The sequence below is a fragment of the Puntigrus tetrazona genome, unplaced genomic scaffold (genome assembly GCF_018831695.1).
Source record: "Puntigrus tetrazona isolate hp1 unplaced genomic scaffold, ASM1883169v1 S000000970, whole genome shotgun sequence".
Classification (NCBI taxonomy): Eukaryota; Metazoa; Chordata; class Actinopteri; order Cypriniformes; family Cyprinidae; genus Puntigrus; species Puntigrus tetrazona.
In genome coordinates, this window is record NW_025048565.1 from 33,903 (window position 1) to 46,428 (window position 12,526).

Sequence of the window (12,526 nt, forward strand, 5' to 3'; positions counted from 1 at the left end):
GCCAGTGTATTAGATAAGTAGTGAAAAAACTCAAAAACTTACAGCACCTGGTATTCCTAGGCAGTCTCCCATCCAAGTACTAACTAGGCCCAACTCTGCTTAGCTTCTGAGATCAGACGAGATCAGGCGTGAACAGGGTGGTATGGCCATAAGCAAAAGCTGCTGCAAAAAGCCCCCTATTTTAAGGTGAGGCACACTAAGTGCCATTATACTAGATAAGTAATGAATGAAATACAAAAAAATACTTCAAAATAGGCTACATTAAAGATAAGAGCATTAGTTAAGTAGTTAAAAACAGTCAAACTCTGTTTAAAGAACAGCTACTTTAAAGGCAATTGAATTAAATAAACAGTGAGGAAAGCAAAGAGCTGGTCAAACTTTGACCACACTAAGGGCCGTTGTATTAGATAAGTAGTGAAAAAACTCAAAAACTTACAGCACCTGGTATTCCTAGGCAGTCTACCATCCAAGTACTAACTAGGCCCAACTCTGCTTAGCTTCTGAGATCAGGCGAGATCAGGCGTGAACAGGGTGGTATGGCCTGTGGCGAAAGCTGCTGCAAAAAGCCCCTATTTTAAAAAGTGAGGCACACTAAGTGCCATTATACTAGATAAGTAATGAATGAAATACAAAAAAAAATACTTCAAAATGAGCTACATTAAAGATAAGAGCATTAGTTAAGTAGTTAAAAACAGTCAAACTCTGTTTAAGAACAGCTACTTTAAAGGCAATTGAATTAAATAAGCAGTAAGGAAAGCAAAGAGCTGGTCAAACTTTGACCACACTAAGAGACAGTGTATTAGATAAGTAGTGAAAAAACTCAAAACTTACAGCACCTGGTATTCCTAGGCAGTCTCCTATCCAAGAACTAACTAAGCCCAACTCTGCTTAGCTTCTGAGATCAGACAAGATCAGGCGTGAACAGGGTGGTATGGCCGTAAAAAAAAAAGCGAAAGCTGCAAAAAGCCCCTATTTTAAGGTGAGGCACACTAAGTGCCATTATACTAGATAAATAATGAATGAAATACAAAAAAAAAAATACTTCAAAATGAGCTACATTAAAGATAAGAGCATTAGTTAAGTAGTTAAAAACAGTCAAACTCTGTTTAAAGAACAGCTACTCTAAAGGCAATTGAATTAAATAAGCAGTAAAGGAAAGCAAAGAGCTGGTCAAACTTTGACCACACTAAGAGGCCAGTGTATTAGATAAGTAGTGAAAAAACTCAAAAACTTACAGCACCTGGTATTCCTAGGCTGTCTCCCATCCAAGTACTAACTAGGCCCAACTCTGCTTAGCTTCTGAGATCAGGCGAGATCAGGCGTGAACAGAGGTGGTATGGCCGTAGCAGAAAGCTGCTGCAAAAGCCCCTATTTTTAAGGTGTGGCACATTAAGTGCCCTTATACTAGATAAGTGATGAATGAAATACAAAAAAAAATACTTCAAAATGAGCTACATTAAAGATAAGAGCATTAGTTAAGTGAGTTAAAAACAGTCAAACTCTGTTTAAAGAACAGCTACTTTAAAAGGCAATTGAATTAAATAAGCAGTAAGGAAAGCAAAGAGCTGGTCAAACTTTGACCACACTAAGAGCCAGTGTATTAGATAAGTAGTGAAAAACTCAAAAACTTACAGCACCTGGTATTCCTAGGCAGTCTCCCATCCAAGTACTAACTAGGCCCCAACTCTGCTTAGCTTCTGAGAACAGGCGAGATCAGGCGTGAACAGGGTGGTATGGCCGTAAGCTATAGCTGCTGCAAAAGCCCCTATTTTTAAGGTGAGGCACACTAGAATTGCCATTATACTAGATAAGTAATGAATGAAATACAAAAAAATACTTCAAAATGAGCTACATTAAAGATAAGAGCATTAGTTAAGTAGTTAAAAGCAGTCAAACTCTGTTTAAAGAACAGCTACTTTAAAGGCAATTGAATTAAATAAGCAGTAAGGAAAGCAAAGAAGCTGGTCAAACTTTGACCACACTAAGAGCCAGTGTATTAGATAAGTAGTGAAAAAACTCAAAACTTACAGCACCTGGTATTCCTAGGCAGGCTCCCATCCAAGTACTAACTAGGCCAAACTCTGCTTAGCTTCTGAGATCAGGCGAGATCAGGCGTGAACAGAGGTGAAGTATGGCCGTGCGAAGCTGCTGCAAAAGCCCCTATTTTAAGGTGAGGCACACTAAGTGCCATTATACTAGATAAGTAATGAATGAAATACAAAAAAAATGCTTCAAAATGAGCTACATTAAAGATAAGAGCATTAGTTAAGTAGTTAAAAACAGTCAAACTCTGTTTAAAGAACAGCTACTTTAAAGGCAATTGAATTAAATAAGCAGTAAGGGAAAGCAAAGAGCTGGTCAGGCTTTGACCACACTAAGGGACCAGTGTATTAGATAAGTAGTGAAAAAACTCAAAACTTACAGCACCTGGTATTCCTAGGCAGTCTCCCATCCAAGTTCTAACTAGGCCCAACTCTGCTTAGCTTCAAGAGATCAGGCGAGATCAGGCGTGAACAGGGTGGTATGGCCGTGGCGAAAGCTGCTGCAAAAGCCCCTATTTTAAGGTGAGGCACACTAAGTGCCATTATACTAGATAAGTAATGAATGAAATACAAAAAAAAAAATACTTCAAAATGAGCTACATTAAAGATAAGAGCATTAGTTAAGTAGTTAAAAACAGTCAAACTCTGTTTAAAGAACGGCTTCTTTAAAGGCAATTGAATTAAATAAGCAGTAAGGGAAAGCAAAGAGCTGGTCAAACTTTGACCACACTAAGGCCAGTGTATTAGATAAAGTAGTGAAAAACTCAAAACTTACAGCACCTGGTATTCCTAGGCAGTCTCCCATCCAAGTACTAACTAGGCCCAACTCTGCTTAGCTTCTGAGATCAGACGAGATCAGGCGTGAACAGGTGGTATGGCGTAGTAGCTGCTGCAAAAAGCCCCCTATTTTAAGGTGAGGCACACTAAGTGCCATTATACTAGATAAGTAATGAATGAAATACAAAAAAAAAAAAACTTCAAAATGAGCTACATTAAAGATAAGAGCATTAGTTAAGTAGTTAAAAACAGTCAAACTCTGTTTAAAGAACAGCTACTTTAAAGGCAATTGAATTAAATAAGCAGTAAGGGAAAGCAAAGAGCTGGTCAAACTTTGGCCACACTAAGGGCCAGTGTATTAGATAAGTAGTGAAAAAAACTCAAAAATTTACAGCACCTGGTATTCCTAGGCAGTCTACCATCAGAAGTACTAACTAGGCCCAACTCTGCTTAACTTCTGAGATCAGACGAGATCAGGCGTGAACAGGAGTGTGGTATGGCCGTGCGAAGCTGCTGCAAAAAGCCCCTATTTTAAGGTGAGGCACACTAAGTGCCATTATACTAGATAAGTAATGAATGAAATACAAAAAAAAAAATACTTCAAAATGAGCTACATTAAAGATAAGAGCATTAGTTAAGTAGTTAAAAACAGTCAAACTCTGTTTAAAGAACAGCTACTTTAAAGGCAATTGAATTAAATAAGCAGTAAGGGGAAAGCAAAGAGCTGGTCAAACTTTGACCACACTAAGAACAGTGTATTAGATAAGTAGTGAAAAAACTCAAAAACTTTCAGCACCTGGTATTCCTAGGCAGTCTCCCATCCAAGTACTAACTAGGCCCAACTCTGCTTAGCTTCTGAGATCAGGCGAGATCAGGCGTGAACAGGGTGGTATGGCCGTAGCGAAAGCTGCTGCAAAAAGCCTCCTATTTTAAGGTGAGGCACACTAAGTGCCATTATACTAGATAAGTAATGAATGAAATACAAAAAAAAAATACTTCAAAATGAGCTACATTAAAGATAAGAGCATTAGTTAAGTAGTTAAAAACAGTCAAACTCTGTTTAAAGAACAGCTACTTTAAAGGCAATTGAATTAAATAAGCAGTAAGGGAAAGCAAAGAGCTGGTCAAACTTTGACCACACTAAGGGCCAGTGTATTAGATAAGTAGTGAAAAAACTCAAAACTTTCCAGCACCTGGTATTCCTAGGCAGTCTCCCATCCAAGTACTAACTAGGCCCAACTCTGCTTAGCTTCTGAGATCAGACGAGATCAGGCGTGAACAGGGTGGTATGGCCGTGGCGAAGCTGCTGCAAAAGCCCCTATTTTAATTTGAGGCACACTAAGTGCCATTATACTAGATAAGTAATGAATGAAATACAAAAAAAATACTTCAAAATGAGCTACATTAAAGATAAGAGCATTAGTTAAGTAGTTAAAAACAGTCAAACTCTGTTTAAAGAACAGCTACTTTAAAGGCAATTGAATTAAATAAGCAGTAAGGGAAAGCAAAGAGCTGGTCAAACTTTGACCACACTAAGAACCAGTGTATTAGATAAGTAGTGAAAAAACTCAAAACTTACAGCACCTGGTATTCCTAGGCAGTCTCCCATCCAAGTACTAACTAGGCCCAACTCTGCTTAGCTTCTGAGATCAGGCGAGATCAGGCGTGAACAGGGTGGTATGGCCGTAGCTAAAGCTGCTGCAAAAAGCCCCTATTTTAAGGTGAGGCACACTAAATGCCATTATACTAGATAAGTAATGAATGAAATGAAAAAAAAAAAAAATACTTCAAAATGAGCTACATTAAAGATAAGAGCATTAGTTAAGTAGTTAAAAACAGTCAAACTCTGTTTAAAGAACAGCTACTTTAAAGGCAATTGAATTAAATAAGCAGTAAGGGAAAGCAAAGAGCTGGTCAAACTTTGACCACACTAAGAGCCAGTGTATTAGATAAGTAGTGAAAAAACTCAAAAACTTACAGCACCTGGTATTCCTAGGCAGTCTCCCATCCAAGTACTAACTAGGCCCAACTCTGCTTAGCTTCTGAGATCAGACGAGATCAGGCGTGAACAGGGTGGTATGGCCGTGAGCAAAAGCTGCTGCAAAAAGCCCTATTTTAAGGTGAGGGCACACTAAGTGCCATTATACTAGATAAGTAATGAATGAAATACAAAAAAAAAAATACTTCAAAAGTGAGCTACATTAAAGATAAGAGCATTAGTTAAGTAGTTAAAAACAGTCAAACTCTGTTTAAAGAACAGCTACTTTAATGGCAATTGAATTAAATAAGCAGTAAGGAAAAGCAAAAGAGCTGGTCAAACTTTGACCACACTAAGAGGCCAGTGTATTAGATAAGTAGTGAAAAACTCAAAACTTACAGCACCTGGTATTACTAGGAAGTCTCCCATCCAAGTACTAACTAGGCCCAACTCTGCTTAGCTTCTGAGATCAGACGAGATCAGGCGTGAACAGGGTGGTATGGCCGTATCAAAGCTGCTGCAAAAGCCCCTATTTTAAGGTGAGGCACACTAAGTGCCATTATACTAGATAAGTAATGAAAGAAATACAAAAAAAAAAATACTTCAAAATGAGCTACATTAAAGATAAGAGCATTAGTTAAGTAGTTAAAAACAGTCAAACTCTGTTTAAAGAACAGCTACTTTAAAGGCAATTGAATTAAATAAGCAGTAAGGGAAAGCAAAAGAGCTGGTCAAACTTTGACCACACTAAGGGCCAGTGTATTAGATAAGTAGTGAAAAAACTCAAAAACTTACAGCACTTGGTATTCCTAGGCAGTCTCCCATCCAAGTACTAACGGGGCCCAACTCTGCTTAGCTTCTGCAATCAGACGAGATCAGGCGTGAACAGGGTGGTATGGCCGTAAGCTAAAGCTGCTGCAAAAAGCCCCCAATTTAAAGGTGAGGCACACTAAGTGCCATTATACTAGATAAGTAATGAATGATATACAAAAAAAAATACTTCAAAATGAGCTACATTAAAGATAAGAGCATTAGTTAAGTAGTTAAAAACAGTCAAACTCTGTTTAAAGAACAGCTACTTTAAAGGCAATTGAATTAAATAAGCAGTAAGGGAAAGCAAAGAGCTGGTCAAACTTTGACCACACTAAGGGCCAGTGTATTAGATAAGTAGTGAAAAAACTCAAAAACTTACAGCACTTGGTATTCCTAGGCAGTCTCCCATCCAAGTACTAACGGGGCTCAACTCTGCTTAGCTTCTGCAATCAGACGAGATCAGGCGTGAACAGGGTGGTATGGCCGTAAGCTAAAGCTGCTGCAAAAAGCCCCCAATTTAAAGGTGAGGCACACTAAGTGCCATTATACTAGATAAGTAATGAATGATATACAAAAAAATACTTCAAAATGAGCTACATTAAAGATAAGAGCATTAGTTAAGTAGTTAAAAACAGTCAAACTCTGTTTAAAGAACAGCTACTTTAAAGGCAATTGAATTAAAAAAGCAGTAAGGGAAAGCAAAGAGCTGGTCAAACTTTGACCACACTAAGGGCCAGTGTATTAGATAAGTAGTGAAAAAACTCAAAAACTTACAGCACCTGGTATTCCTAGGCAGCCTCCCATCCAAGTACTAACGGGGCCAAACTCTGCTTAGCTTCTGCAATCAGACGAGATCAGGCGTGAACAGGGTGGTATGGCCGTAAGCTAAAGCTGCTGCAAAAGCCCCCAATTTAAAGGTGAGGCACACTAAGTGCCATTATACTAGATAAGTAATGAATGATATACAAAAAAAAATACTTCAAAATGAGCTACATTAAAGATAAGAGCATTAGTTAAGTAGTTAAAAACAGTCAAACTCTGTTTAAAGAACAGCTACTTTAAAGGCAATTGAATTAAAAAGCAGTAAGGAAAGCAAAGAGCTGGTCAAACTTTGACCACACTAAGGGCCAGTGTATTAGATAAGTAGTGAAAAAACTCAAAAACTTACAGCACCTGGTATTCCTAGGCAGCCTCCCATCCAAGTACTAACGGGGCCAAACTCTGCTTAGCTTCTGCAATCAGACGAGATCAGGCGTGAACATGGTATGGCCGTAAGCTAAAGCTGCTGCAAAAAGCCCCCAATTTAAAGGTGAGGCACACTAAGTGCCATTATACTAGCTAAGTAATGAATGATATACAAAAAAAAATACTTCAAAATGAGCTACATTAAAGATAAGAGCATTAGTTAAGTAGTTAAAAACAGTCAAACTCTGTTTAAAGAACAGCTACTTTAAAGGCAATTGAATTAAATAAGCAGTAAGGGAAAGCAAAGAGCTGGTCAAACTTTGACCACACTAAGGGCCAGTGTATTAGATAAGTAGTGAAAAAACTCAAAAACTTACAGCACTTGGTATTCCTAGGCAGTCTCCCATCCAAGTACTAACGGGGCTCAACTCTGCTTAGCTTCTGCAATCAGACGAGATCAGGCGTGAACAGGGTGGTTTGGCCGTAAGCTAAAGCTGCTGCAAAAAGCCCCCAATTTAAAGGTGAGGCACACTAAGTGCCATTATACTAGATAAGTAATGAATGATATACAAAAAAAATACTTCAAAATGAGCTACATTAAAGATAAGAGCATTAGTTAAGTAGTTAAAAACAGTCAAACTCTGTTTAAAGAACAGCTACTTTAAAGGCAATTGAATTAAAAAGCAGTAAGGGAAAGCAAAGAGCTGGTCAAACTTTGACCACACTAAGGGCCAGTGTATTAGATAAGTAGTGAAAAAACTCAAAAACTTACAGCACCTGGTATTCCTAGGCAGCCTCCCATCCAAGTACTAACGGGGCCAAACTCTGCTTAGCTTCTGCAATCAGACGAGATCAGGCGTGAACAGGGTGGTATGGCCGTAAGCTAAAGCTGCTGCAAAAAGCCCCCAATTTAAAGGTGAGGCACACTAAGTGCCATTATACTAGATAAGTAATGAATGATATACAAAAAAATACTTCAAAATGAGCTACATTAAAGATAAGAGCATTAGTTAAGTAGTTAAAACAGTCAAACTCTGTTTAAAGAACAGCTACTTTAAAGGCAATTGAATTAAAAAGCAGTAAGGGAAAGCAAAGAGCTGGTCAAACTTTGACCACACTAAGGGCCAGTGTATTAGATAAGTAGTGAAAAAACTCAAAAACTTACAGCACCTGGTATTCCTAGGCAGCCTCCCATCCAAGTACTAACGGGGCCAAACTCTGCTTAGCTTCTGAATCAGACGAGATCAGGCGTGAACAGGGTGGGTATGGCCGTAAGCTAAAGCTGCTGCAAAAAGCCCCAATTTAAAGGTGAGGCACACTAAGTGCCATTATACTAGATAAGTAATGAATGATATACAAAAAAATACTTCAAAATGAGCTACATTAAAGATAAGAGCATTAGTTAAGTAGTTAAAAACAGTCAAACTCTGTTTAAAGAACAGCTACTTTAAAGGCAATTGAATTAAATAAGCAGTAAGGAAAGCAAAGAGCTGGTCAAACTTTGACCACACTAAGGGCCAGTGTATTAGATAAGTAGTGAAAAAACTCAAAAACTTACAGCACTTGGTATTCCTAGGCAGTCTCCCATCCAAGTACTAACGGGGCTCAACTCTGCTTAGCTTCTGCAATCAGGCGAGATCAGGCGTGAACAGGGTGGTATGGCCGTAGCTAAAGCTGCTGCAAAAAGCCCCCAATTTAAAGGTGAGGCACACTAAGTGCCATTATACTAGATAAGTAATGAATGATATACAAAAAAATACTTCAAAATGAGCTACATTAAAGATAAGAGCATTAGTTAAGTAGTTAAAAACAGTCAAACTCTGTTTAAAGAACAGCTACTTTAAAGGCAATTGAATTAAAAAAGCAGTAAGGGAAAGCAAAGAGCTGGTCAAACTTTGACCACACTAAGGGCCAGTGTATTAGATAAGTAGTGAAAAAACTCAAAAACTTACAGCACCTGGTATTCCTAGGCAGCCTCCCATCCAAGTACTAACGGGGCCAAACTCTGCTTAGCTTCTGCAATCAGACGAGATCAGGCGTGAACAGGGTGGTATGGCCGTAAGCTAAAGCTGCTGCAAAAAGCCCCCAATTTAAAGGTGAGGCACACTAAGTGCCATTATACTAGATAAGTAATGAATGATATACAAAAAAATACTTCAAAATGAGCTACATTAAAGATAAGAGCATTAGTTAAGTAGTTAAAAACAGTCAAACTCTGTTTAAAGAACAGCTACTTTAAAGGCAATTGAATTAAATAAGCAGTAAGGGAAAGCAAAGAGCTGGTCAAACTTTGACCACACTAAGGGCCAGTGTATTAGATAAGTAGTGAAAAAACTCAAAAACTTACAGCACCTGGTATTCCTAGGCAGTCTCCCATCCAAGTACTAACTAGGCCCAACTCTGCTTAGCTTCTGCAATCAGACGAGATCAGGCGTGAACAGGGTGGTATGGCCGTGGCGAAAGCTGCTGCAAAAGCCCCTATTTTAAGGTGAGGCACACTAAGTGCCATTATACTGGATAAGTAATGAATGATATACAAAAAAAAAATACTTCAAAATGAGCTACATTAAAGATAAGAGCATTAGTTAAGTAGTTAAAAACAATCAAACTCTGTTTAAAGAACAGCTACTTTAAAGGCAACTGAATTAAATAAGCAGTAAGGGAAAGCAAAGAGCTGGTCAAACTTTGACCACACTAAGGGCCAGTGTATTAGATAAGTAGTGAAAAAACACAAAAACTTACAGCACCTGGTATTCCTAGGAAGTCTCCCATCCAAGTACTAACTAGGCCCAACTCTGCTTAGCTTCTGAGATCAGACGAGATCAGGCGTGAACAGGGTGGTATGGCCGTGGCGAAAAGCTGCTTCAAAAAGCCCCCTATTTTAAGGTGAGGCACACTAAGTGCCATTATACTAGATAAGTAATGAATGAAATACAAAAAACAAATACTTCAAAATGAGTTACATTAAAGATAAGAGCATTAGTTAAGTAGTTAAAAACAGTCAAACTCTGTTTAAAGAACGGCTTCTTTAAAGGCAATTGAATTAAATAAGCAGTAAGGGAAAGCAAAGAGCTGGTCAAACTTTGACCACACTAAGGGCCAGTGTATTAGATAAGTAGTGAAAAAACTCAAAAAATTACAGCACCTGGTATTCCTAGGCAGTCTCCCATCCAAGTACTAACTAGGCCCAACTCTGCTTAGCTTCTGCAATCAGACGAGATCAGGCGTGAACAGTGTGGTATGGCCGCAAGCTAAAGCTGCTGCAAAAGGCCCCCTATTTTAAGGTGAGGCACACTAAGTGCCATTATACTAGATAAGTAATGAATGAAATACAAAAAAAAAAATACTTCAAAATGAGCTACGATAAAGATAAGAGCATTAGTTAAGTAGTTAAAAACAGTCAAACTCTGTTTAAAGAACAGCTACTTTAAAGGCAATTGAATTAAATAAGCAGTAAGGGAAAGCAAAGAGCTGGTCAAACTTTGACCACACTAAGGGCCAGTGTATTAGATAAGTAGTGAAAAAACTCAAAACTTACAGCACCTGGTATTCCTAGGAAGTCTCCCATCCAAGTACTAACTAGGCCCAACTCTGCTTAGCTTCTGAGATCAGACGAGATCAGGCGTGAACAGGGTGGTATGGCCGTAAGCGAAAGCTGCTGCAAAAAGCCCCCTATTTTAAGGTGAGGCACACTAAGTGCCATTATACTAGATAAGTAATGAATGAAAAACAAAAAACAAATACTTCAAAATGAGTTACATTAAAGATAAGAGCATTAGTTAAGTAGTTAAAAACAGTCAAACTCTGTTTAAAGAACGGCTTCTTTAAAGGCAATTGAATTAAATAAGCAGTAAGGGAAAGCAAAGAGCTGGTCAAACTTTGACCACACTAAGGGCCAGTGTATTAGATAAGTAGTGAAAAAACTCAAAAACTTACAGCACCTGGTATTCCTAGGCAGTCTCCCATCCAAGTACTAACTAGGCCCAACTCTGCTTAGCTTCTGAGATCAGACGAGATCAGGCGTGAACAGGGTGGTACGGCAGTAAGCAATAGCTGCTGCAAAAAGCCCCCTATTTTAAGGTGAGGCACACTAAGTGCCATTATACTAGATAAGTAATGAATGAAATACAAAAAAAAATACTTCAAAATGAGCTACATTAAAGATAAGAGCATTAGTTAAGTAGTTAAAAACAGTCAAACTCTGTTTAAAGAACAGCTACTTTAAAGGCAATTGAATTAAATAAGCTGTAAGGGAAAGCAAAGAGCTGGTCAAACTTTGACCACACTAAGGGCCATTGTATTAGATAAGTAGTGAAAAAACTCAAAAACTTACAGCACCTGGTATTCCTAGGCAGTCTCCCATCCAAGTACTAACTAGGCCCAACTCTGCTTAGTTTCTGAGATCAGACGAGATCAGGCGTGAACAGGGTGGTATGGCCGTAAGTTAAAAGCTGCTGCAAAAATCCCCCTATTTTAAGGTGAGGCACACTAATTGCCATTATACTAGATAAGTAATGAATGAAATACAAAAAAAAAAATACTTCAAAATGAGCTACATTAAAGATAAGAGCATTAGTTAAGTAGTTAAAAACAGTCAAACTCTGTTTAAAGAACAGCTACTTTAAAGGCAATTGAATTAAATAAGCAGTAAGGGAAAGCAAAGAGCTGGTCAAACTTTGACCACACTAAGGGCCAGTGTATTAGATAAGTAGTGAAAAAACTCAAAAACTTACAGCACCTGGTATTCCTAGGCAGTCTCCCATCCAAGTACTAACTAGGCCCAACTCTGCTTAGCTTCTGCAATCAGACGAGATCAGGCGTGAACAGTGTGGTATGGCCGCAAGCGAAAGCTGCTGCAAAAGGCCCCCTATTTTAAGATGAGGCACACTAAGTGCCATTATACTAGATAAGTAATGAATGAAATACAAAAAAAAAAATACTTCAAAATGAGCTACATTAAAGATAAGAGCATTAGTTAAGTAGTTAAAAACAGTCAAACTCTGTTTAAAGAACAGCTACTTTAAAGGCAATTGAATTAAATAAGCAGTAAGGGAAAGCAAAGAGCTGGTCAAACTTTGACCACACTAAGGGCCAGTGTATTAGATAAGTAGTGAAACAACTCAAAACTTACAGCACCTGGTATTCCTAGGCAGTCTCCCATCCAAGTACTAACTACTCCCAACTCTGCTTAGCTTCTGAGGTCAGACGAGATCAGGCATGAACAGGGTGGTATGGCCGTAAGCGAAAGCTGCTTCAAAAAGCCCCCTATTTTAAGGTGAGGCACACTAAGTGCCATTATACTAGATAAGTAATGAATGAAATACAAAAAAAAAAAAAAAACTTCAAAATGAGCTACATTAAAGATAAGAGCATTAGTTAAGTAGTTAAAAACAGTCAAACTCTGTTTAAAGAACAGCTACTTTAAAGGCAATTGAATTAAATAAGCAGTAAGGGAAAGCAAAGAGCTGGTCAAACTTTGACCACACTAAGGGCCAGTGTATTAGATAAGTAGTGAAAAAACACAAAAACTTACAGCACCTGGTATTCCTAGGAAGTCTCCCATCCAAGTACTAACTAGGCCCAACTCTGCTTAGCTTCTGAGATCAGACGAGATCAGGCGTGAACAGGGTGGTATGGTCGTAAGCGAAAGCTGCTGCAAAAGCCCCTATTTTAAGGTGAGGCACACTAAGTGCCATTATACTAGATAAGTAATGAATGAAATACAAAAAAC

General features: G+C 38.4%; 2 non-coding genes and 26 pseudogenes across 2 annotated transcripts; all 28 read right to left on the reverse strand.

The window, feature by feature from the left end:
- Window positions 1–35: 35 nt before the first annotated feature.
- Window positions 36–154, reverse strand: LOC122337061. Its single transcript, XR_006249436.1, has one exon. It is a non-coding gene; the product is annotated as a 5S ribosomal RNA (ribosomal RNA).
- A 275-nt stretch (window positions 155–429) lies between these two features.
- LOC122337201 lies at window positions 430–548 on the reverse strand (annotated as a pseudogene).
- A 276-nt stretch (window positions 549–824) lies between these two features.
- LOC122337134 lies at window positions 825–943 on the reverse strand (annotated as a pseudogene).
- Window positions 944–1,228: 285 nt separating this feature from the next.
- Window positions 1,229–1,348, reverse strand: LOC122337182 (annotated as a pseudogene).
- Window positions 1,349–1,625: 277 nt separating this feature from the next.
- LOC122337138 lies at window positions 1,626–1,745 on the reverse strand (annotated as a pseudogene).
- A 276-nt stretch (window positions 1,746–2,021) lies between these two features.
- On the reverse strand, window positions 2,022–2,143 carry LOC122337210 (annotated as a pseudogene).
- Window positions 2,144–2,810: 667 nt separating this feature from the next.
- On the reverse strand, window positions 2,811–2,927 carry LOC122337203 (annotated as a pseudogene).
- Window positions 2,928–3,603: 676 nt separating this feature from the next.
- LOC122337166 lies at window positions 3,604–3,721 on the reverse strand (annotated as a pseudogene).
- A 279-nt stretch (window positions 3,722–4,000) lies between these two features.
- On the reverse strand, window positions 4,001–4,119 carry LOC122337157 (annotated as a pseudogene).
- Window positions 4,120–4,391: 272 nt separating this feature from the next.
- Window positions 4,392–4,510, reverse strand: LOC122337119 (annotated as a pseudogene).
- Window positions 4,511–4,790: 280 nt separating this feature from the next.
- Window positions 4,791–4,909, reverse strand: LOC122337081 (annotated as a pseudogene).
- Window positions 4,910–5,189: 280 nt separating this feature from the next.
- LOC122337145 lies at window positions 5,190–5,308 on the reverse strand (annotated as a pseudogene).
- A 277-nt stretch (window positions 5,309–5,585) lies between these two features.
- On the reverse strand, window positions 5,586–5,704 carry LOC122337175 (annotated as a pseudogene).
- A 278-nt stretch (window positions 5,705–5,982) lies between these two features.
- Window positions 5,983–6,101, reverse strand: LOC122337196 (annotated as a pseudogene).
- Window positions 6,102–6,377: 276 nt separating this feature from the next.
- On the reverse strand, window positions 6,378–6,496 carry LOC122337187 (annotated as a pseudogene).
- Window positions 6,497–7,165: 669 nt separating this feature from the next.
- Window positions 7,166–7,284, reverse strand: LOC122337207 (annotated as a pseudogene).
- A 276-nt stretch (window positions 7,285–7,560) lies between these two features.
- LOC122337189 lies at window positions 7,561–7,679 on the reverse strand (annotated as a pseudogene).
- Window positions 7,680–7,953: 274 nt separating this feature from the next.
- Window positions 7,954–8,072, reverse strand: LOC122337206 (annotated as a pseudogene).
- Window positions 8,073–8,740: 668 nt separating this feature from the next.
- LOC122337190 lies at window positions 8,741–8,859 on the reverse strand (annotated as a pseudogene).
- Window positions 8,860–9,135: 276 nt separating this feature from the next.
- Window positions 9,136–9,254, reverse strand: LOC122337193 (annotated as a pseudogene).
- Window positions 9,255–9,530: 276 nt separating this feature from the next.
- Window positions 9,531–9,649, reverse strand: LOC122337133 (annotated as a pseudogene).
- Window positions 9,650–9,928: 279 nt separating this feature from the next.
- Window positions 9,929–10,047, reverse strand: LOC122337149 (annotated as a pseudogene).
- A 279-nt stretch (window positions 10,048–10,326) lies between these two features.
- Window positions 10,327–10,445, reverse strand: LOC122337140. Its single transcript, XR_006249449.1, has one exon. It is a non-coding gene; the product is annotated as a 5S ribosomal RNA (ribosomal RNA).
- Window positions 10,446–10,724: 279 nt separating this feature from the next.
- Window positions 10,725–10,843, reverse strand: LOC122337101 (annotated as a pseudogene).
- Window positions 10,844–11,121: 278 nt separating this feature from the next.
- LOC122337072 lies at window positions 11,122–11,240 on the reverse strand (annotated as a pseudogene).
- Window positions 11,241–11,521: 281 nt separating this feature from the next.
- On the reverse strand, window positions 11,522–11,640 carry LOC122337126 (annotated as a pseudogene).
- A 279-nt stretch (window positions 11,641–11,919) lies between these two features.
- On the reverse strand, window positions 11,920–12,038 carry LOC122337161 (annotated as a pseudogene).
- Window positions 12,039–12,321: 283 nt separating this feature from the next.
- Window positions 12,322–12,440, reverse strand: LOC122337073 (annotated as a pseudogene).
- Window positions 12,441–12,526: the final 86 nt, after the last annotated feature.